At 45.7% G+C, this 21,629-nt stretch overlaps 1 protein-coding gene across 2 annotated transcripts in view; it reads right to left on the reverse strand.

Annotated features, from left to right (window-relative positions):
- The window catches only part of LOC147123232 (BTB/POZ domain-containing protein KCTD8-like), a 185,146-nt gene that overhangs the window by 20,473 nt on the left and 143,044 nt on the right, over nucleotides 1-21,629 (reverse strand). The gene's annotated exons all lie outside the window — the stretch shown is intronic.

Raw genomic sequence — 21,629 nt, forward strand, 5'->3', positions numbered from 1 at the left:
CTACATATTTGCTCTTCTATCTCCCTCTGACTATTTGGGGGCCTATAGGCTACTCCCAGTAGTGTGATTGTCCCTTTTTTGTTTTTCAGTTCTACCCATATGGCCTCATTTGATCATTTTAACATCATTCCTCCTCACAGCTGTTTCTTTAACCAATATTGTGCACCCCCATTCTTTTTTATCCCCCTCTCTATTTCATCTGAAACCCTGTAACTGGGAATGTTGAGCTACCATTTCTGCCCTTCAGCCATGTTTCAGTAAGAGCTGATATCATACTTCCACTTGTCTATCTGTCTTCAGCTCATCTGCTTTATTTACTAGAATCCTTGCATTGAAGTATATACCATAATAAAGCACTGCCGAACCCCTTTGTTGTCTATTTTCTAGCATTTGTTTCCTCTGCCTTCCAAACTCACTTACTAATTTACTGCCTTCCATTTCCAGCTTTGCTTTTCTCCCCTCCAAATCTACGCTCAGGTTCCCATCCCCCTGCCAAGCTAGTTTAAACCCTCCCCAAAAGCACCAGCAAACCCCACCCCCCGAGGATATTGGAATCAGCCCTGTTGAGGTGCAACCTTTCTGGCTTGTACAGGTCCCACCTCCCCCAGAACCGGTCCCAATGCCTCAGGAATCTAAAGCCTTTCCTCCTGCACCATTTCTCCAGTCACACATTCATCTGCTCTATCCTCCTATTTCTGTACTCAGTAGCGCGTCGTACCGGGGTTTGAGGTCCTGCTTTTTAATCTCTTTCCTAGTTCCCTAAAATCTGCCTGCAGGGCCTCATCCCTCTTTCTACCGATGTCATTGGTACCGATGTGGACCATGACCTCTGGCTGTTCACCCTCCCCCCTCAGAGTGTCCTGCAGCCTTTCAGTGACATCCCTGACCCTGGCACCAGGGAGGCAACGTACCATCCTGGAGTCACATCTTCAGCTGTAGAAACACCTGTCTGTTCCCTTAACTATTGAATCTCCTATCACTATTGCTTTTCTGACCTTCTTCCTCCTCCCCATACAGTCATGAGTTGTTGCTCAGTAGCTGTCCTGTAACCTGGCGGCCTGGTTGGAATAAAGGTGACACAGAGGACTGGTGAAGGATGAATGAGTTATGCCTACTGCCAGAAAACTGAGCACAGACCTGCATGATGCATTGCCTGTGGTCGTAAACCAGCTGCAGTGATGAGGAGCACCCAAGACAATTTCAGTGCAGTCTATGCCACCTTGGACCCTCGGGAAGCCTGCAATGCTGCCAAAACCTAGTACCCTCTCATCCTGCTTCGCTTTGTCGATGGGGAAAGCAATCTAGCTGTTCGTCCTTGCATCATGAGCCTCAGGTACCTCCCGATTAAATGGCAGACTTCAAACTGTGAGGTGTCGCTGATGTCACCTGCTGCAGCCTGGAAGGAGCCTGTTGCATAAAAGTAAGGGCCACGGTGACCCTGACAGCCACAGACAGTGTTGTCCATGCCCTGGTGCGAGGCTTGAGTTGTGGCTGCAAGCAGGTGACATAGCTCGGTGATAGTCTCCTTTGTGAAGCAAAGGCGCCTCAAACATTGCTCCTCAGAGAAGTTGAGGTCGGAGAAGTTCTCCCTGAAGACCCGCTGTGGGTATGGCTTCCTGCACAATACCCTCCTCCTCCCTCTTGTCCCAGCTGCTTCTGCTCTCTATGTCTTCCTTGCTGCTCCCTTCCTCCTCCAGCCCCAAAGGCAGCCCTACCAGCAAAATCAGTCAGAATTAATTTTTATATGGCAGAAAACTGGCCAAAATTTTCCCAGAGTTAACCACCAGCCTAAAAGGACAAACCAGCAACTAATCGGTATGTAATGGATGAGGTCATTAAATAGCATTGCTGATTGGTCCTTTGTAGTGTATGTACCTTTAAGAGAGAACTACTTTTACAGCTCCTGTATACTGTAGTACCGGCAGTGACCACACCTGTATATAAGCCTTGAGCATGCCTCTGTACCCCCAGTCTTGAGACTACCCTACTCCAGTAAACACCTGTTGATTGTTAAGTTACAGCATCCGTGTAGTTATTTGAAAACATCATACTGTCAGAATCACGGATCTAACAGTGGCGATGAGTGTCGATTCGAATCTACCTGCAACTCTGCATTTCCCTTCAAGGATTCACTCCGGGAGGGCGGTGGAAGAAAGTCGAGGCCAGAAGCACGGGCGTCGACCACGAGCAACCGCTCAGTCGTCCGGCAGAGAGTGAACATCGCAGGGGAGGCTGTTGAGAGCCGGGCTTGGTTCCCCAGCCACGACGATCCAGCAACAGACTGACAACAGGTACAGCGCAGACCCTTCCCGGACAGCGGCGGCTGGAGCCGACCGACGGCAGAGAAAAAGCCGAGCAGCGTCGACGGGGTAAGAGAGAGGGTGAAGCGCACAGGGCGCAGCCGGGGGTTGAAAACCGAGTGGCGTCGACAAAAACAAAACAGAGAGAGAGAGGGTAAAGCAGCAGCCGGGTTCAGGACCGAGCGGCGGAAACGGGAAAGGCGCACAAAAAAAAAAAAACGCGCAGAGCACAGCCAGGGCGCAAGGGCTGAACAGTGTCTGCGGGGAGAAGAAGGGAGAGCGCGGGAGACGCCATTGAGCCACGGAGAAGGAAGAGCGCAGGAGATGCCATTTTTAGAAGCCGCAGCGGAGAAGAAGGGCGAGCACGGGAAGAAAGGAAAGCACGGGAGACGCCATTTTGTGCCAGCGGAGAAGAAGGGAGAGCGCGGGAGACGCCATTTTTGACAGTTAAGTCACACCCAGGGATGCCGAAGAGTGGCAGTATCTCTACATTCGACAATGAAGTCGAAGATTGGGCGACATATGTGGAACGCATTGAGGTGTACTGCAGGGCGAATGAAGTGCCAGATGCTAGGAAAGCACTGGTTTTGTTAAATTCCATGGGTGCAAAAACTTATGGCTTACTGCGAAATCTAATAACCCCAGAGAAGCCTGAGGATAAGAATTTCGAAAGCATAGTAGAAATCCTACAGGCCCAATTAAACCCCACACCGCTGCTGACAGCAGAAAGATTTAAGTTCCACAAAAGGAAGCAGCATAAAGACGAAAGTAATGCTGAGTACTTAACGGAACTGCGCAAGCTATCGAAACACTGCCAGTTTGGAGTGGGACTAGCAGATACGTTAAGGGACAAGTTTGTGTGTGGGCTTCAAAGTGAAGGAACCCAGAAACAGCTTCTATCAGAAAAGGATCTTAAGCTGGACAAGGCTTTCAGCATGGCAGTATCACACGAAGCAGCCGCAAGGGGCGCTGCAGAGATACAATGGAGACCACAAGAATATGGCACCAATGAAATGTCATATGGAACAGGGAAGTGTTATCGCTGCGGCAGAACAACACACAACCAGAAGGATTGTTGGTTCAAGGACCAAGTGTGCAGACAGTGTGGAAAAGCAGGACACATAGCAAGAGTCTGCAGGTCTGGGAAGAAAACCAACAGCAAGAAATCTCCACAGGAGAAGTACAAAAAGGTACATAAGGTGATGGACAGTAGTTCAGATGAACAGAAAAGTGATACAGACTCCGGAAGCAAGGAGCTGGGTTGTCTGAAACTACATAAGGTAACCAAAATGCAGGATCACCAGACTATCTGGGTCACACTCAAGATAGACGGAGTCCAAGTGAAAATGTAATTGGGCACAGGATCAGCCCTAACAGTCATAAACCAAAGGGACTACAAGCGGCTATTTTCACACATACCCTTGAAAGCTACAGAGATTGTCTTGAAGATGTACACTGGGCAAAAAGTCTACCCCAAAGGAAAAATAAGGGTGAAAGTGATATACAAAGGCCAGGAAATACCTAAAATGGACCTATATGTATTGCCAGATGGAGGACCACCACTATTAGGACGTGAATGGATCCAGAAGATACAATTAGATTGGCATTCCATACAGGCACTGAAGGTTGAGGCCAAAAAGAATGATGACATCACACCTGGACGACTGTCAAAAATGCTAACTGACGCAAAAGAAGTGTTCCAGGGGGGACTCGGAACACTAAAAGGCATAACAGCAACGATTAAAATAGAGGAAAATGCAAGCCCAAAGTTTCTTAAGGCCAGACCAGTGCCTTATGCGATCAGACCAGCCGTCGAAGCAGAGCTGGAAGGGTTGGAACGTTCAGGAGTACTGTCCAAAGTAGACTGGAGCGAGTGGGCTACACCCATCGTTCCTGTAATGAAGAGGTCGTTGAGTAATACGCCTGGAGAACCAAAGAAGGTCCGCATCTGTGGGGATTTTAAGGTGACAGTGAACCCAATCCTTCACACGGTACAATATCCACTTCCACGAATTGAGGATATTTTCGCCTCGCTATCTGGAGGTAAACGCTTCACCAAAATTGATCTAGCCCAGGCGTACTTGCAAATGGAGGTAGAAGAAGCCTCGAAACAATACCTCACAATCAACACTCATAAAGGTCTCTACCAATACAACCGCCTGATGTTCGGGGTAGCATCGGCTCCGGCTATTTGGCAAAGGGCGATGGATCAAGTCCTGCAAGGGATTCCAGGGTTATTTGGACGACATCCTGGTCACGGGCAAAAATGACAGTGATCACCTCGCCAACCTGGAGAATGTGCTCACTAGATTAAAGGAATATGGGCTACGAGCTAATCGCCACAAGTGCGAGTTTTTCCAGAAGCAGATCTCGTATTGTGGCCACGTTATCGATGAAGAGGGGTTACATAAGGCCCCTGAAAAGATTGAGGCAGTAGTCAAGGCTCCAGCACCGGAAAATGTGTCACAACTGAGGTCGTTCCTCGCGCTGGTAAACTACTACCATAAGTTCTTACCAAATTTGTCTACGGTATTACACCCACTGAACACCCGACTGCAAACAGTGGTACCATGGAAGTGGAATGACGAACGTAAACGAGCTTTCCAGAAGTACAAAGAATTGATCACATCAAAAGAGGTGTTGGCCCATTTCAACCAAGCACTACCAATTCGTTTGGCATGTGATGCATCACCCTATGGTATTGGAGCGGTACTGTCGCACAAATTCCCAGATGGGTTGGAGAGGCCAGTAGCCTTTGCGTCTCGGTCACTAACCTCAGCCAAGCGCAACTATGCCCAGATTGACAGGGAGGCCCTCAGCTTAGTATGGGGAGTAAAAAAATTCAACAACTATCTGCATGGGCAGAAGTTCACCTTGCTGACTGACCACCAACCACTTGTCTCCATCTTTAATCCAAAGAAGGGCGTTTCGGTGATGACTGCACAACGGTTACAAAGATGGTCCCTTTTTCTAGGGGCGAACCAATATGAAATAGAATATAAAGGCACGAAACAGCATGGAAACGCTGATGGGCTATCACGCCTGCCACTGCCTACAGTGGAGGAAGCACCAGCAGTGGACCCTATCGAGATATTTTATTCATCAATAATTGAACGATTGCCAGTAACTAACGCGGTTATAGAGAAGGAGACCCGCAATGATCCAACACTGTCTCGGGTATATGATTTGACGGTGAGGGGATGGCCAACACATGGCGACTCACTGTTGCCAGCATTCTCATTCAGAAGAGAACAGCTGTCAGTATGCCAGGGGACAGTGATGTGTGGATCCCGAGTGGTGATTCCACCCAAGTTAAGGGAGAGAGTGCTAAATGAGCTTCATGAAGGTCATCTGGGAGGGGTGAAAATGAAAAGCCTTGCTAGGGCTTATGTGTGGTGGCCGGGGATCGATCAACAAATCGAGGACCTAACCAAGAGCTGCTCAGGATACCAGAAGGTCCAAAATGCACCACCACATGTCCCTCTACAGCCATGGGAGTGGCCCTCCTCTCCATGGCAACGGGTGCATATTGATTTTGCTGGTCCATTCATGGACTCAATGTTCTTAATAGCAGTGGATGCTCACTCGAAATGGCCTGAGGTGATAAAAATGTCCTCAACCACTACAGAGAAAACGATTGCAGTCCTACGGACCATATTTGCCAGGAACGGCTTGCCAGAGCAGATTTGCTCTGATAATGGACCACAGTTTGTGTCCGAAGAGTTTTGGAAATTTATGAGAAGGAATGGGGTAAGGCATTACACATCCGCCCTGTATCATCCAGCCACAAATGGATTGGCTGAGAGGTTCGTACAAACCTTTAAAAGGCGATAAAGGCCATTACAGCATAAGGTGGACAATTTCCTATTAGCCTACAGAAATGCGACACATGCAATTACAAACCGGACCCCGGCCATGATGTTCTTTAACCGAAGGTTGAGATCTCGTCTGGATTTGCTCAGACCAAATGTGCGAAGAAATGTTGAGGATAAACAATTCCAGCACATCAATGAGAAGCCGACAAGGAGATTCAATGTAGGACAACCAGTCTTGGCCCGTGACTACCGAACAGAGAAATGGCAACCCGGAACGATATGCACAAGGCAGGGGCCATTAATGTACATAGTGGATGTTGGGGAGAACATTGTGAGATGCCACGTCGATCAGATCTTAGCGTCACAGGAACGAGTCAACCCCATGTCTCGAGTACCTGGGGATGAACCCGACATACCGGTAGCATCTACCTCAGAACCAGTAGCAGTGGAAACTGATGAACTAACCGACGAAAAGGGGCCAGAATCGCCTCCGCACCAAGGACAAGAACCTCAGGAAAGGCGCTATCCAGAAAGGATCAGGAAGCCGCCCCAAAGACTGAATCTATAAATGGACTATTTTTGTTTAATGTGCATGTTAAAGTGTTAATTGTTATTTGAATATTATGGGTGCTGCTAATCTAAAAGGGGAGGAATTGTAGTGTATGTACCTTTAAGAGAGAACTACTTTTACAGCTCCTGTATACTGTAGTACCGGCAGTGACCACACCGGTATATAAGCTTTGCGCATGCCTCTGTACCCCCAGTCCTGAGACTACCCTCCTCCAGTAAAGACCTGTTTATTGTTGATGTACAGCATCCGTGTAGTTATTTGAAAACATCATACTCTCAGAATCACGGATCTAACATCCTTCATGTCTTTTAGTACCACGAGTTGCTGGGCAGGGTTATCACGAACGAGTTAGGGGCTGGGGCAACCCAATATCAGAAAGTCTAGGGGGGAAAAATTCGATTGCTTTGCGCCTCCCGGTAGCACCTTAAGAGGGCGCTAATGGGGCGCAAAGCAACTAGTGCCCGGGCGCGGCGATGTTTGCGCCGCTCACGAAATTGACCAAACATTTTGCGGCGCCGCTAAACACTACCGCCACGATCTCCTGCGCCCGCAGATCGTGACATCAGTCAAGCATGCAACATCCTGGTAGTGCTCCGGACCGGATATTGAGTGGCGCCCCCTGCCTTACCGCCAGCCGCTAGCAATGACAGGTTGAGCGGAACGTTTTGCATTCGGGAAGGGGCTGTTGGGAGCGCTATTTAAAGGTGACCGCTTCCTGACTTTTTTTGTTGGTGACATTTTTGCACCACGCATTCTGAGAGAGAGAGAGACTTCTGGAGAGATTGAACACTGTAAAGGAGTTTTGGGTACTGAGCAGCACTTTGCAGGTTCATTTTGATTTGACCTTCCTTGTATCGATTTAGAAGAGACTATGGGGACTGCACTCTGAGCTCTTTCCCTGGGCCTCTCCATTGTTCTTTCCAGCAGATTTGATGTACAGGTCTCTCCAGGCAGAGACTCAAGGCTGCAATGATCAAGGTGTGGGTGGAGAGCAAGATCGACCCTCCCCTTTAGGAACTGGCCGGCGCCAGTATGTCTGTGTTCCATTGCTGACTGACATCACGAGCTTCACCAGCGCTCTGAGGTAGTGCCTTGCTCCTCAGCGTTAGCGCCTTAAGAGAGGTGTGTAGCACCTGATTTTGCGCACCAATCACCTCCAGATAGAAGCCAAATTTGCAGTCGGAGGCGATAATTAGCGCCAGGCGCTAAACTTTGCGCCCGGCCAATAATTGTGCTCCAAACGGGGCAATACCAAATTTCTCCCCCTAGGACTCTTAATTAAATATCTTAATTAGCCATTTTAATAGTTCTGGCGGGCACCCTGGATGCCTACGGAGCAGCCCAATCCAATATGGTGGGTGGTGCATTACCAGCCTATAATGAGCGTGCGCTTCTCACCCGCCATATTGGATGCATAGGTTTCCATTTTGCGCTGGAAAATGGGCATGGTGCCATCGAATTTCTGTCCCATGCACTTTTCCAGATAAGTAACGGGGCAGCATTCATGAACAGGAAGCCTGGCTCACCTAGACGAGGGCATCTGAAGCCAATTGTAACACACAAATTGCTGCCCCCGATATCAACCAACTCAGAATAGTTTGGAGATAAAGCCTAGAGCCTTCTGGTCTATATGGCTCAGTACTGCATAGAATTGCATGAAAATTACAACACAGAAACAGGCCATTCGACCCAACTGATCCATGTTAGAGCTCCACAGGAGCAGTAATCGTAATCTCCTGTGCCTGCTCTGTTCCCAAATCCCTTTATTCCTCTTACTTTTAACCATCTATCGAATCTATTCTTAAGTGTTGACATGTTTCAATCACTAGCTCTGGTAGTGCATTCCACAGCCTCACAGCCTTCTGTGTAAAATGGTTTCTCCTGCACTCTTACATTTTAGGGTCACTTTCCGCTAGGGTTCATCCAATTGCCCAGCATAATTTTGGTGGAAGTGCCAGGGAATACCCAGAAAAATGGCATATATGGTGTTTATGCCATTTTTCCAGCATTTCTGTGGCTCTTAAGTCAAAGATATGGTGGATGAAAACCATTTTCTCTTATATCTATGTCCTCTTAGTCTAGATGCGTCAAACAGTGGAAACAATTTCTACCTATTCTGTCCATCCCTTCATAATTTTAATCATAATTTTTTTCTTTTTATAATTTTAAACACCTCTATAAAATCACCTCGTAATGTCTTCTAACAAAAACAATACTCCAATAATGCCTCACTAAGATATTATATATTCAACATTATAATTTGACATTAATATTCTGTAACTCTAGCCATAAACCCAGTATTCCATTAGCTTTGCTTTATGGCCTTATTCACTTGAGGTGCTGTTTTTAATGTCTTATGAACCATCTGCTCTTCCCCATCATGCAGCTTTCCTCCATTCAAAGTATTGAAGCCAATGGAAATTTAAATTGGGAGAGACGTATAACAGGTGACAAATCGAATATCGCCCATTTTACACTATCGCCCAAAGTGTCGTAAGTGTCGTAAGTATTAGAAAAGATATTCTTCAATTCTTATTGAAGAGCCCCACCCTAAATATGAATCTGTTTTGAGTTTCTAGTTTTGGCTGACCTTACATGTTTCCAGCTTTTTCTGCTTTTTTTGGTGAGCATTAAAAGCATCTATGACATATACAAATGCACATCATCTGACTGTCAGAAGACAATACAAAGCTTTTTTTTATATTGAGCTACTGAATTATTCATTGTTACAGCCATAAGGAACAGACAAAAAGGCTGCATATAAGCAGAAACATAAGAGGATCTTGGACAGAGGGGGAACGTTTGCTAAAACAAGGATTCACATATATCAGAGTTAATTACAACTCTCCTTAGTAGTGCACCATATTAGATACCTTTGAAATCTTTAATTAATTTATAATTCTTATAGGAATCAAGCAGTGTCCCAGAGTGAGACAAAGATAGTAACCAATTATTAACACTGAACTGATTAAAAGGGCATTGTCATCCAGCATATTGTTTTGGATAATTGACCAGGTTAGTAGATAGAGAAGACCAATTTGACATGATTGGTGAAGAGATCATTTTGACGATTGGGTCTTCATTTGAAGACCCCCCAGGAGGTCAGTCAGTGGATATGTCCAGTCATTGACAAGAATGTAGGTATATCAACAAAGATTGTTTCAGTGGGGATAGCTAGTTATTCTAGGCTAATTAAACAATGAAAGATATGTTGTTTCCCTATCGCTTTAAGAGTAAGCTTAGTCTAAGCACTTGACGATTGACAGCTTGTCAGGCCAAACCCCTGATCTGCAGAGACTTAAGACAGGTGTTAGAGAAGTCTCACACTCTCTCAGAGACAGAGTGGGCAAGTGAGTCCTTGCAGCCTGTAAAAGAAAGCCAGCACAAACTAGTTTTGGAATAGTTGGGCTTGAAAGTAGGCCTATGCATAGGGGGTCAGTAAGATTGCATCTTTATTTTTATTCTTATCATGGACCATAGGAAGTTAACCATTCTCATTGTGAAAACTGCTTTCTGAATATCCATACATTTTATGTAAAATAAACTAGTTTATTGGTTTGCAGTCACACCTCATCTCAGTAGAATGCTTTTCAGTCTTGTGTAAAGAGAGAACGCATGTGGCAACATATATGATCTTACAGCAGCTGGTATTCTCAGCAAAGGTTCCATGTTACAATCCTGGGTCACTATCATTTAAATAGATATTAGGCAGTAAATGATGCAATCCAGATTATTGGGGAGGTGAAGTCTGCTTACAACAACAACAAACTTGCATTTATATAGCCTCTTTAATGTAGTAAGGTGTCCCAAGGCGCTTCTCAGGAGCGTTATCGGACAAAATTTGACACCGAGCCACATAAAGTGATATCAGGACAGGTGACCAAAAGCTTGGTCAAAGAGGTAGGTGTTAAGGAGCATCTTAAAGAAGAAGAGAGGTGGAGATGCAGAAATGTCTAGATGGGAACTCCAAAGCTTAGGGTCAAGGAAGCTGAAGGCTCAGCTGCCAATAGTGGAGCGATAAAAATTGGTGATGCACGAGAGGGCAGAATTGGATGAGCGCAGATATCTCAGAGGATTGTAGTGCTGGAGGAGGTTACAGAGATAAGGAGGGGCGAAACCATGGAGCGATTTGAACACAAGGATGAGAATTTTAAATTTGTGGCATTACTGAACCGGGAGCCAATGTAGGCCAGCAGGCACAGGGGTGATGAGTGAACGGGACCTGGTGTGAGTTAGAATATAGGCAGCCTATTTTTGGATGAGATCAAGTTTACGGAGGGTGAAAGATGGGTTTGGAGAGTTTATTGGAATAGTGATGGGAGTGATTGATGACATCAAAACTGTGAGAATATCTAGTACAAAATGTGAAAAATTGTAACGGTAATTGCGATGAAAATGGAATTTAAATTCAACAAGAAATGTATATTTTATAGAAACATAGAAACATAGAAACATAGAAGATAGGAGCAGGCCATTCGGCCCCTCGAGCCTGTTCTGCCATTTAATGAGATCATGGCTGATCATCCAAATTCAGTACCCTGTCCCTGCTTTCTCCCCATATCCCTTGATCCCTTTAGCCTTAAGAAATATATCTAACTCCTTCTTGAATATATTTAATGAATTGGCCTCAACTGCCTTCTGTGGTAGAGAATTCCACAGGTTCACAACACTCTAGGTGAAGAAATTCCTCCTCATCTCAGTCCTAAATGGCTTACCCCTTATCCTTAGACTGTGACCTCTGGTTCTGGACTCCCCCGCCATCAGGAACATCCTTCCTGCATCTAGTCTGCCTAGGCCTGTTAGAATTTTATAAGTTTCAATGAGATCCTCTCTCATTCTTCTAAACTTTAGCGAATATAAGCCTAATCGACCCAATCTCTCTTCATACGTCATTCCTGCCATCCCAGGTATCAGTCTGGTGAATCTTCGCTGCCCTCCCTCCATGGAAAGAACATCCTTCCTCAGATAAGGTGACCAAAACTGCACAAAATACTCAAAGTGTGGTCTCACCAAGGCCCTGTACAACTGCAGCAAGACATCCTTGCTCCTGTACTCGAATCCTCTCGCTATGAAGGCCAACATACCATTTGCCTTCTTAACCGCCTGCTGCACCTGCATGCTTACCTTCAGCGACTGGTGCACAAGGACACCTAGGTCTCGTTGCACTTCCCCTTTTCCCAATCTATTGCCGTTCAGATAATAATCTGTCTTCCTGTTTTTGCCATCAAAGTAGATAACCTCGCATTTATCCACATTATACTGCATCTGCCATGCATCTGCCCAATCACCCACCTGTCCAAATCATACAGCTTAAGATGGTATCCAAGTGCTTCCTTTGAAAACTGTAATAATGTCATAAGCTCAATGGATGGGTATCACATATATTGCATTCCTCGCCCCCTCAGGTGAACTCCTAGTATCAGGACCAATATGGGACAGCAGTTCACCATATTTATTAAAATTAGGCTCACCCTGTAAGTTCCTGTTGGGTCCTTATTCATCCAATCAAACAATTTCTAATGCCATTGTGCCTTCAGCCCACTTGATCCACAAATGGTTCAGAAAGTCAGTTTCTGAGCCCCAGTAAGGTTTCATCCAGTGATTACAGATTCTTCAAAGGACAAAGCCTATTTTATGTGTTATTTCAGCTCCACAGTCTATTAGGTTCCCTGGAAACACTGCACAAAATAAGTACAACAAACATTACAAAAATTTTCCCATAGACTATGTAAAAGCCAGGGAGCAACCTTTGCTCACATTTTAAATGGGCACAAAAAGAAAGAAGAGCAAATCCAGTACAAATTGCAGGAAATTGTGTTTGCCGTTAATTTAAAAAAATGTATTTGCGGGATGTGGGCGTTGTTGTCAGGGCTGGTGTTTATTGCCCATCCCTAGTAGCTGTGAAGGTGGGGTGGTGATGGCCCCGCTTTGTTGAATCACTGCAGTCTGTGTGATGAAGAAATTGTTTGATCTTCAAAGGAAATCTATAAATATAACTCTATTAAAAAAACAACTTGAATTTGTACAGTGCATTTAGCAAAGAAAATGTCCCCAAGTGCTTTACAAATGGACATTGGAAAAAACCTTCAAATCAAGAGGAGAGGGTTTAGCAGATGATGGGAATGCTGTTAGGTGGAGGTTTTCCAGAATTTTGACCAAACGACAGTGAAGGAACGGCGATATTTGTCCAAGTCAGGGTGGGCATGACTTGGAACGAAACTTGCAGGTATTAGTATCCCTATGCACCTTCTGCTGTTGTCATTCTAGGAGGCAGAGATAACAGGTTTCAAAGGTGCAGCTGAAGAATCCTTAAATGAGTTGCTACAGTGCATTCTGTAGATAGTAAACATTGCAGTCATGGTATGGCGGTGGAGGAGGGGGTTGATATTTAGACTAACGGATGAAGCTAGGCCATTCAGGAGCAAAATTAGGAAGCACTTTTTCATACAAAGGATGGTAGAAATTTGGAACTCTCTCCCCACAAAAGACAGTGGATGCTGGGACAATTGGAGCTTTTAAGACTGAGATAGATAGATTGTTGTTAGGTCAGGGTATCAAGAGATATGGAGCAAAGGCAGGAAAATGGAGTTGAGGTTCAGGTCAGCGATTATCTAATTGAATGGCAAAACAGGTTCGAGGGGTTGAATGGCCTAATCGTGTTCCTAATGTTCCTAGGTTCCTAAGTGTGATCAAGCGAATTACTTTGTCCTGGACACTGTTGAGCCTCTTGAGTGTTGTTGCAAGCTGCATCCATTCAGGCAAGTGGAGAGTATTCTATAGCACTCCTGACTTGTGCCTTGCAGGTCTTCTTCTTATCGTGTCCATGGACAGTCTATACATAGCCCAGCCAGAACTGGACACATTTTTGCGCATTGTTGTTGGATTCGGCAAGATCTGCAACAGTGCAGGGTTCCTCTAACGATGGGCATTGCAGGAGATGTTGCATAGTCTGTGCCTCAGTTCCACATTCACAAGTTGTCGGGCTGGTTGAATATCCCCATTTGTTTAGTGACACCTTTGAGCAACCTACACTGGTCCTAAGTCTGTTAAGGCACTTCCAGATTGCCCAGTTGCAATTAGCTCCTGGGGGAAGGCTTTCATCAGGTAAAATTTCCATCGCTGGGGGTTGTTCAAGACTGGCGAGCCGGTCTTTCCACAAGGCGATGCGGGCTTCAGATGAGGTTGATTGTAATGGATTGTAATGGTGAGACAGAGGCTTTGGGGAGTCAGGCTCTAGTAGCCACAACATTTATGTGCCTGGTCCAGTTGAGCTTCTGGTCATTGTTGATGGTGGGGGATTCAGCAATGGTAATGCCATTGAATGTCAAGGGGAGGTTATTAGGCTCTATCTTGTTGGACTTGGCCATTTCCTGGCATTTGTGTGGTGCAAATGTTACTTGCCACTAATCAGCCCAAGAGTGGATATTGTCCAGGTCTTGCTGTAAGTGGGCACGGACATCTTCATTATCTGAGTTATTACAAATGGAACTGAACACTATGAAATCATCAGCGAACATCCCTTTATGATGGGGAGGAGGTCATTGATGAAGCAATTGAAGGTGGTTGGGCCTAGGACACTGCCCTGAGGAACTCCTGTGGTGATGTATTGGGGCTGAAATTATTGGCCTCCAACAACCACAACCATCTATCTTTATGCCAGGTATGACTCCAACCACTGGAGAGTTTTCCCACTGATTCCCATTGTCTTTGGGTTTACTTGGACTCCTTGGTACCACATTGAATCATTTAATTTGTTTTGAATTAAATCTGGGGCCTTAGTAAGTCTCAGAGAAGCACTTAAGCTCACTAATAACAGAAGAGTGGGATTCTGTAGCCCAAAAAGAAATTGGCACAGGGCCTCCTCTACCAATTACTCTCTCACTCTGTGCCAGTTACATACATACTCTCCTGGCACACAGCACCAGATAAATGGCACTTTGGGTCCAGTTGTGGACACCCATTAAAGAAACACTATCGAAGGCTAAGTGTAGATTCACAAGGGTGTTACCAGAGATGGCAGGTTATGGTTATGAAGAGAAATCTGAGACACTACTGGTGCTGAGTGTATTGAGGGGTGATCTGAAAAAGGTCTTCAAGATTAGTAACAAGTTAATCAAAGGGTACATATTTAAGATTATCAATAAAAAATTAAGGGGGCGGGGGGGAGAAAAAATCCATTACACAGAGGGTGGTTAGACGAGGGAATTATCCAGCACCAACCATTGTTAAAGCAGAGTCCATAATTATTTTAAAGGGATTTAGAAGATAAACATTAAAAGGTATAGAGAGGGAACGTCAGACTATCTTCCAAGGTCGTCCCATCCTCTGTTGTCGAATTACAGTATGCAGACGACGCTTGCGTCTGCGCACACTCGGAGGTCGAACTCCAAACCATCGTTAACACCTTCACTGAAGCATATGAGAGCATGGGCCTTACACTAAACATCTGTAAGACAAAGGTCCTCTACCAACCTGCTCCTGCCACACAGTACTGCGATTATCAAAATCCATGATGAGGCCTTGGACAACGTGGACCACTTTCCATACCTCGAGAGCCTACTGTCAACAAGGGCAGACGCCAATGACGAAGTCCAACACCACCTTCAGTGTGCCAGTGCAGAGAGTGTTTGAAGACCAGGACCTCAAACCCGGCACCAAGCTCATGGTCTACAGAGAAGTAGTGATACCTGCCCACCTGTATGCCTCAGAGACATGGACCATGTACAGCAGGCACCTCAAAGCACTGGAGAGGTACCACCAATGCTACCTCCGCAAGATCCTGCAAATTCATTGGCAGGATAGACACACCAAAGTCAGTGTTCTCGCTCAGGCCAACATCTCCAGCATCGAAGCTTTGACCACGCTCGATCAACTCCGATGGACGGGTCTCATCATCTGCATGCCTGATACGAGACTCCCAAAACAAGCGCTCTACTTGGAGCTCTAACATGGCAAGAGAGCCCCAGGTGGGCAGAGGAAATGCTTCAAGGACACCCTCAAAGCCTCCTTGAAAAAGAGCAACATCTCCACCGACACCTGGGAATCCCTGGCCCAAGACCGCACAAAGTAGAGGAGAAGCATCCGGGAAAGCGCTGAATACCTCGAGTCTCTTCGCCGGGAGCAAGCGGAAGCCAAGCGCAAGCAGCGCAAGGAGCGCAAGTCAACCCAAGCACCCCACCCACTCTCCCCTTCAACCACCGTCTGCCCCACCTGTGACAGAGACTGTAGGTCCCGCATTGGACTCAGCCTCACCTGAGAATTCCTTTTTAATGTGGAAGCAAGTCATCCTCAGTTCCGAGGGACTGCCTAAGAAGAAGATATGGCTCATATGGAAAATAAAAACACCCGTGCAGACTTGCTGGAAGAATGGCCTGTTTCTGTTCTGCGCTATTCCATATGAAACCCTATAGCTGAACCTGAAGTTTTGGAAAACTATGAAACGGAGGAGGCCTGTGTGAGAGTGGCAGCAGAACCTGAGAGAAGGCGGAGCGGCCATAAAAGAGCGCTGCAGAGGAGGCCCGACACCGAAGGAGACAGACCTGTGTGGGAGCGGCAGCAGGACCTGAGAGGAGGCAGAGCGGCCATAAAAGAGCGCTGCAGAGGAGGCCCGACATTGGAGTGCTGCGAGTTAGGAAAGAGTCCGAGAGCGGGAGCAGTCAAACAACAACAACTGCGAAACTGCTAAAGTGACGTCACAACCAGGGAAGGAGCTGATTGGTAAGTTGGACCTGGTGAGTATTTCTACAGTCCAGTCATTGAAGTAAAAGAAAGGTTTCTAGTTTAGAGTAAGTAGTGTTTAAAGGGAAGTAAAGTCCCCAGTGTATTTAATATTGGCCCAGAAATTCGGGTCGGGGGCTTCCCGCGAGTGCAAGCCCCCGACCTGCACTTACCTTGTGCACCGGTAGTTGAGCTGTAGGGCCCCATGGAATTCCGATCCGGGGCCTGGCCCAGCTGCCGGCGCGCAGTGCTTGCATGTCCCAGGGGCGCAGTTAGTTCGATGCATCTCCTGGGATCACGTGGGCCATGGGCAGCCAATCGTAGCAGGGAAATGCCCATTCATAAGTCTTGACAGGAAGACCTGTGAACACTTATAAATACCACGGCCCCAAAATAGCAGTAAACCTTCAAATAATTTTTTCTTTTAATCACATTTTTAAAATAAACTATAAATTACATGAAATAACTATTTTAAACAATAATTTAAATTTTTGAAATTTTTTTTTTATAAAAAACGGGGCTAAAAATAAACTTACCTTGCTTTAAAGTATTTTAAAATAATAAACCTGTGGAAAAAATGTTTTAACTTTAATTAATTGACCACTTACCTTGTAAAAAGCAGGCCTTACGCCTGCTTTTTACATTTCTAAATTCTAAAGACTTACCCTCCTGGAGAAACCTGTAAAAAAAACGTAAGTTCAAAGCGCACGTGCAGACTCCCCCATGCACGCGTTCGACCTCTGAACCCCTGCTTTCAGGGGAACGGAAGTGCCGGTTTCCCACGCATGTGCAGTGCATGTACAAAACCAGCACTTCCATCGGGCCCACGGGTGAGTGCCCAGCGCCTACTCACCCGTGGAGACCCGACTTTCTGGGCCATTCTTTAATTTAAAGGAAGTAAAGGGAGTAAATTAAGGGTAGGACATGGCAGGGCAGCTCGGCAGTGGGAGTGCTCCTCCTGTGCTATGTGGGAAGTCAGGGACACTTTCGGTATCCAGGGCGAATACATGTGCAGGAAGTGTCTCCAGCTGTAGCTACTTGAAATCAGCGTTTCGGAGCTGGAGCTGGTGCTGGAGTCACTGTGGAGCATCCGCAAAGCTGAGATTTAATGAGGTGGTCACACCACAGGTAAAGAGTGCACAGGCAGACAGGGAATGGGTGACTGCCAGACAGATTAAAAGAGATAGGAAGGAAGTGCAGGTGTCCCCTGGGTCCATTTCCCTCTCAAACAGATTTTCCGTTTTGGATACTGCTGGGGGAGATTGTTTCTCAGGGAAATGCAGCAAGAGCCAAGTCCGTGGCACTACGAGTGGCTTAGCTGCACAGGAGGGGAGGAAAAAGAGTGGGAGAGCAATCGTGACAGGGGATTCTATCATAAGGGGAACAGATAGATGTTTCTGTGGCCACAGATGTGACTCCAGGATGGTATGTTGCCTCCCTGGTGTCACGGTCAAGGATGTCACTGAACGGCTGCAGGGCATTCTGAAGGGGGAGGGTGAACAGGCAGAGGTTGTGGTTCACATTGGTACCAACGACGTAGGTAGAAAGAGGGATGAGGTCCTGCAACAAGAATTTAGGGAGCTAGGTAGCACATTAAAAAGCAGGACCTCAAAGGTTGTAATCTCTGGATTACTCCAGGTGCCACGTGCTAGTGAGTATAGGAATAGGAGGTTAGAGCAGATGAATGCGTAGCTAAAGAGTTGGTGCAGGAGGGAGGGCTTTAGTTTCCTGGATCACTGGGTCTGCTTCTGGGGAAGGTGGGACCTGTACAAGTCGGACGGGTTGCACCTGATCCAGAACGGGACCAACATCCTCGCGGGGAGGTTTGCTAGTACTGTTGGGGGGTGTATGCAAGGCTGATATTTAGAGCTATTTAGTAGATGAGAATCATATACATATAAATTCAAGTGTAGCATTTTGCCAAATAATATTACCCATAATTACTCCTGAGTAACTAAGAAAGCTAAGACTTGTTCAAAATGCAAAGGACGGTCAAAAGCAATTTTGGCTAAGCTTTGATAACAATCATCCACAGACTGCGAGTGAAGGTTAAATCATTAAATAACATATTATGATGCTAAGTAGAAATTAGAATTCGCTTAACAAAACTAATTGCAATGATATTTAAAAAATAATTAGTATAAGTACATAAAATGAGAGAGATCATGGAGATAAAGTATTTATCTGGTAGATTAAAATGAGATCGTTTTGATACCTCAAGACTAGTGAAACAGCGTTGATATGGGCCCTTGGTATAAAGGCCTTGTACCAGGGAAGCTAGAAATGAAAGAGATAAAGTAAATTCCAATGGGGAGAAAAACTATAAACAAGATAACACTAAACATGGCAAAGTTGGTGGAAAAATACTGGAAAGGCGGGATGTTACCTTAGTCTGAGTGACAATGGTATTTTGACCATTAAAACCAATTAAAAAAGGTGATTTTGTTAAAGACCATATATGGACACTGGCCAAACCAACTTTTGATAAGAAAAGGGTTAAAACCTCGATACCCGAAGAACAACTTCACACAGACGTACCGCGAGGACAAAGGAACAGACTTAAGATGACATCATCTGTGTCTGAGAGGTTCCAGAGGTGTAGGGCAGCGAGCTACTTGTTAAAACTATCATCTAATATTAAGTATATTACGCTGTATGCTTAATAAATCTTGATCTATTGCTCAAACATACTGGCTGCTGCCTATTGGTGTCTTGTCCAAGAACTCAGAGATCGTTAAGATCTTACAGGGGGGTTTAAACTAACTTGGCAGGGGGATGAGATGTGGAGTGGAGCTATAGTATAGTGGAAAAAACAAGCCAGCCTGGAAGGCAGAGCAAATATGTAATGGCACAAGGGAGTATGGCAAGGCTGGATGGCATTTATTTTAATGCAAGGAGTCTTGCGAGTAAGGCAGATGAATTGAAGGTGTTGATGAACACATTGAAGTATGATATTGTTGCTATCACAGAGACATGGTTGAGGGCAGGGCAGGACTGGCACTCAATATTCCGGGGTATAAAATGTTCAGGTGAGACGGGGGCGGGGTGTAAAAGAGGAGGGGTGTCGCAATATTAATCAAGGAGTCAATTACTGCAGTATGGAGGGATGATATCTTAGCAGGTTCCTCTAATGAGGCCATATGGGTAGAACTTAAAAACAAAAAGGGGGCAAGCACTTTGCCGGGAGTGTACTATAGGCCCCCAAACAGTCAGGGGGAGATAGAGGAACAGATATGTAGGCAAATCTCAGAGAAGTGTAGAAATAATAAGGTAATAATAGTAGGGGTTTTCAACTTCCCCAACATTAACTGGAATAGTCAGAGTATGAAAAGCTTAGATGGTGCGGAATTCTTAAAGTGCATCCAGGAGAGCTTTTTGAGCCTGCATGTAGAAAGTACTACAAGAAAGGGGGCAGTACTGGACCTAATTCTAGGGAATGTAGCTGGGCAAGTGGTAGAAGTGTCAGTAGGAGAACATTTTGGTGACAGTGACCATAATTGGGTGAGATTTAAGGTAATCATGGAAACGGGCAAAGATGGACTGGAAATAAAAGTTCTAAATTGGGGGAAGGCCGACTTTAATATTGTGATAAAGGCAGAAAGTGGAACAAGGAACTCAAAGAGGCTAGATGTTAGAATTAACACGAGTACTTTATTTACAACTGGGAAACACATTTACAGACAGCCTGCTTCAGCATCCTGGCATTCCACCTTGTGCTGACCTATACAGGAAGCAAACCTCTGACCTTAAGAGGAAGCAAACCTCTGACCTTAGTAGCAGCATTTGCTACAGCACCACCTGGTGGATAACCTTAATCATAACATCCCAGATTACTATATCCCTCCTCCCTTAAGATTTCAGTATGAATTTCTTAACAAACAACCATTCCTGAGGGTCACATAAGGAGTCTCCATTCATCATGTTCCATACTTGGCAAATCTAGCAGTTCAGTATCAATCTCTCTGGTGGCTTACGAGCCCTTTGTGAACGTCTAACAGTAAAGTCCCTGCTTGTTTGTGGTGAAGCCACCAGCTGCTCCTGAGCAGTGCTCAGAGTATCTGACTCTTCAACGATGGTTTCCTCTTGACAGATAGGTTCCTGTGGAATTATTTCTGTCCCTGGTGGTGGCACCACAGATGAACTTTGATAACTGGGGGCAACCCTGCCTTCAGTCATTGCATCTGGAACCTTCATTTCAATTTCCCCTTGTCTGGGAAGTATCTGATCTACATGCCTGCGTACTATGCTACCATCTCCCAACGTGACCTTGTATGATACTGGACCTGTCACTGAGTGTATGAAGCCAGGAATCCACTTTGGTCCATAACTGAAATTCCTGGTAAGGATCGCATCTCCTTCTCCAAAACTTCGGCTCTTTGTTCTTTTGTCATGGTTCTCTTTTTGTTTGTTTTGTCTGTTTTCCATTTTCCTTTTTAGGTCTGGGTGGACAAGGTCAAGAGTGGAGCATAGTCTACGACCTAATAACATCTCAGCAGGAGAGAGTCCTGTGGTGGATTGAGGTGTTATTCTGTAGCTGAAAAGAACCCGTGACACTTTGGCTGCTAAACTCCCTTCTGCACTTTTTTTCATCATCTCCTTAAATGTTTGTACGGCTCTCTCCGCAAGTCCATTCAAGGACGGATGATATGGAGCCGAGGTCACCTGCACTATGCCATTTTTTCTCAAGAACTCTTTTGTCTATGTACTCACAAAACAAGTGGCATTGTCACTCACCACGATCTCCGGTAGCCCTTGACTACTGAAGCTCCGATGCAGGCAGTCTATAGTAGTAGTGGCGGAAGCAGAATTTACAGGATAAACATCCATCCATTTGGAATGTGCATCAATGATTATGAGGAACATCTTCCCCATGAATGGACCCGCATAATCTAAGTGCAATCTTCTCCATGGTTTATCCGGCCACTCCCAGGGGCAGAGAGGAGCCGCTGCTGGTGCCTTCCGGTGCTCCTGACAAGTGCTGCATGTCTTGACTAGATTTTCTATCTCCTCATCTAGCTTTGGCCACCACAAGTAACTCCTAGCAAAGGCTTTCATATGCGAGACCCCAGGATGACACTGATGTCGTTGCTCTAGGATAGACTGTCATGCTGGCTGTGGAATAATAACTCGTGCTCCCCACAACATGCAACCATCCTGCACACTCAGCTCTGTTTTCCTGACACTGTAGGGTGTAAAGTCAGCCCCTTCCGGATGCTGTGGCCATCC

Source organism: Somniosus microcephalus, chromosome 2 (assembly GCF_052327205.1).
Source record: "Somniosus microcephalus isolate GS21.2 chromosome 2, FLI_Smic_1.0, whole genome shotgun sequence".
In the NCBI taxonomy this organism is placed as follows: domain Eukaryota; kingdom Metazoa; phylum Chordata; class Chondrichthyes; order Squaliformes; family Somniosidae; genus Somniosus; species Somniosus microcephalus.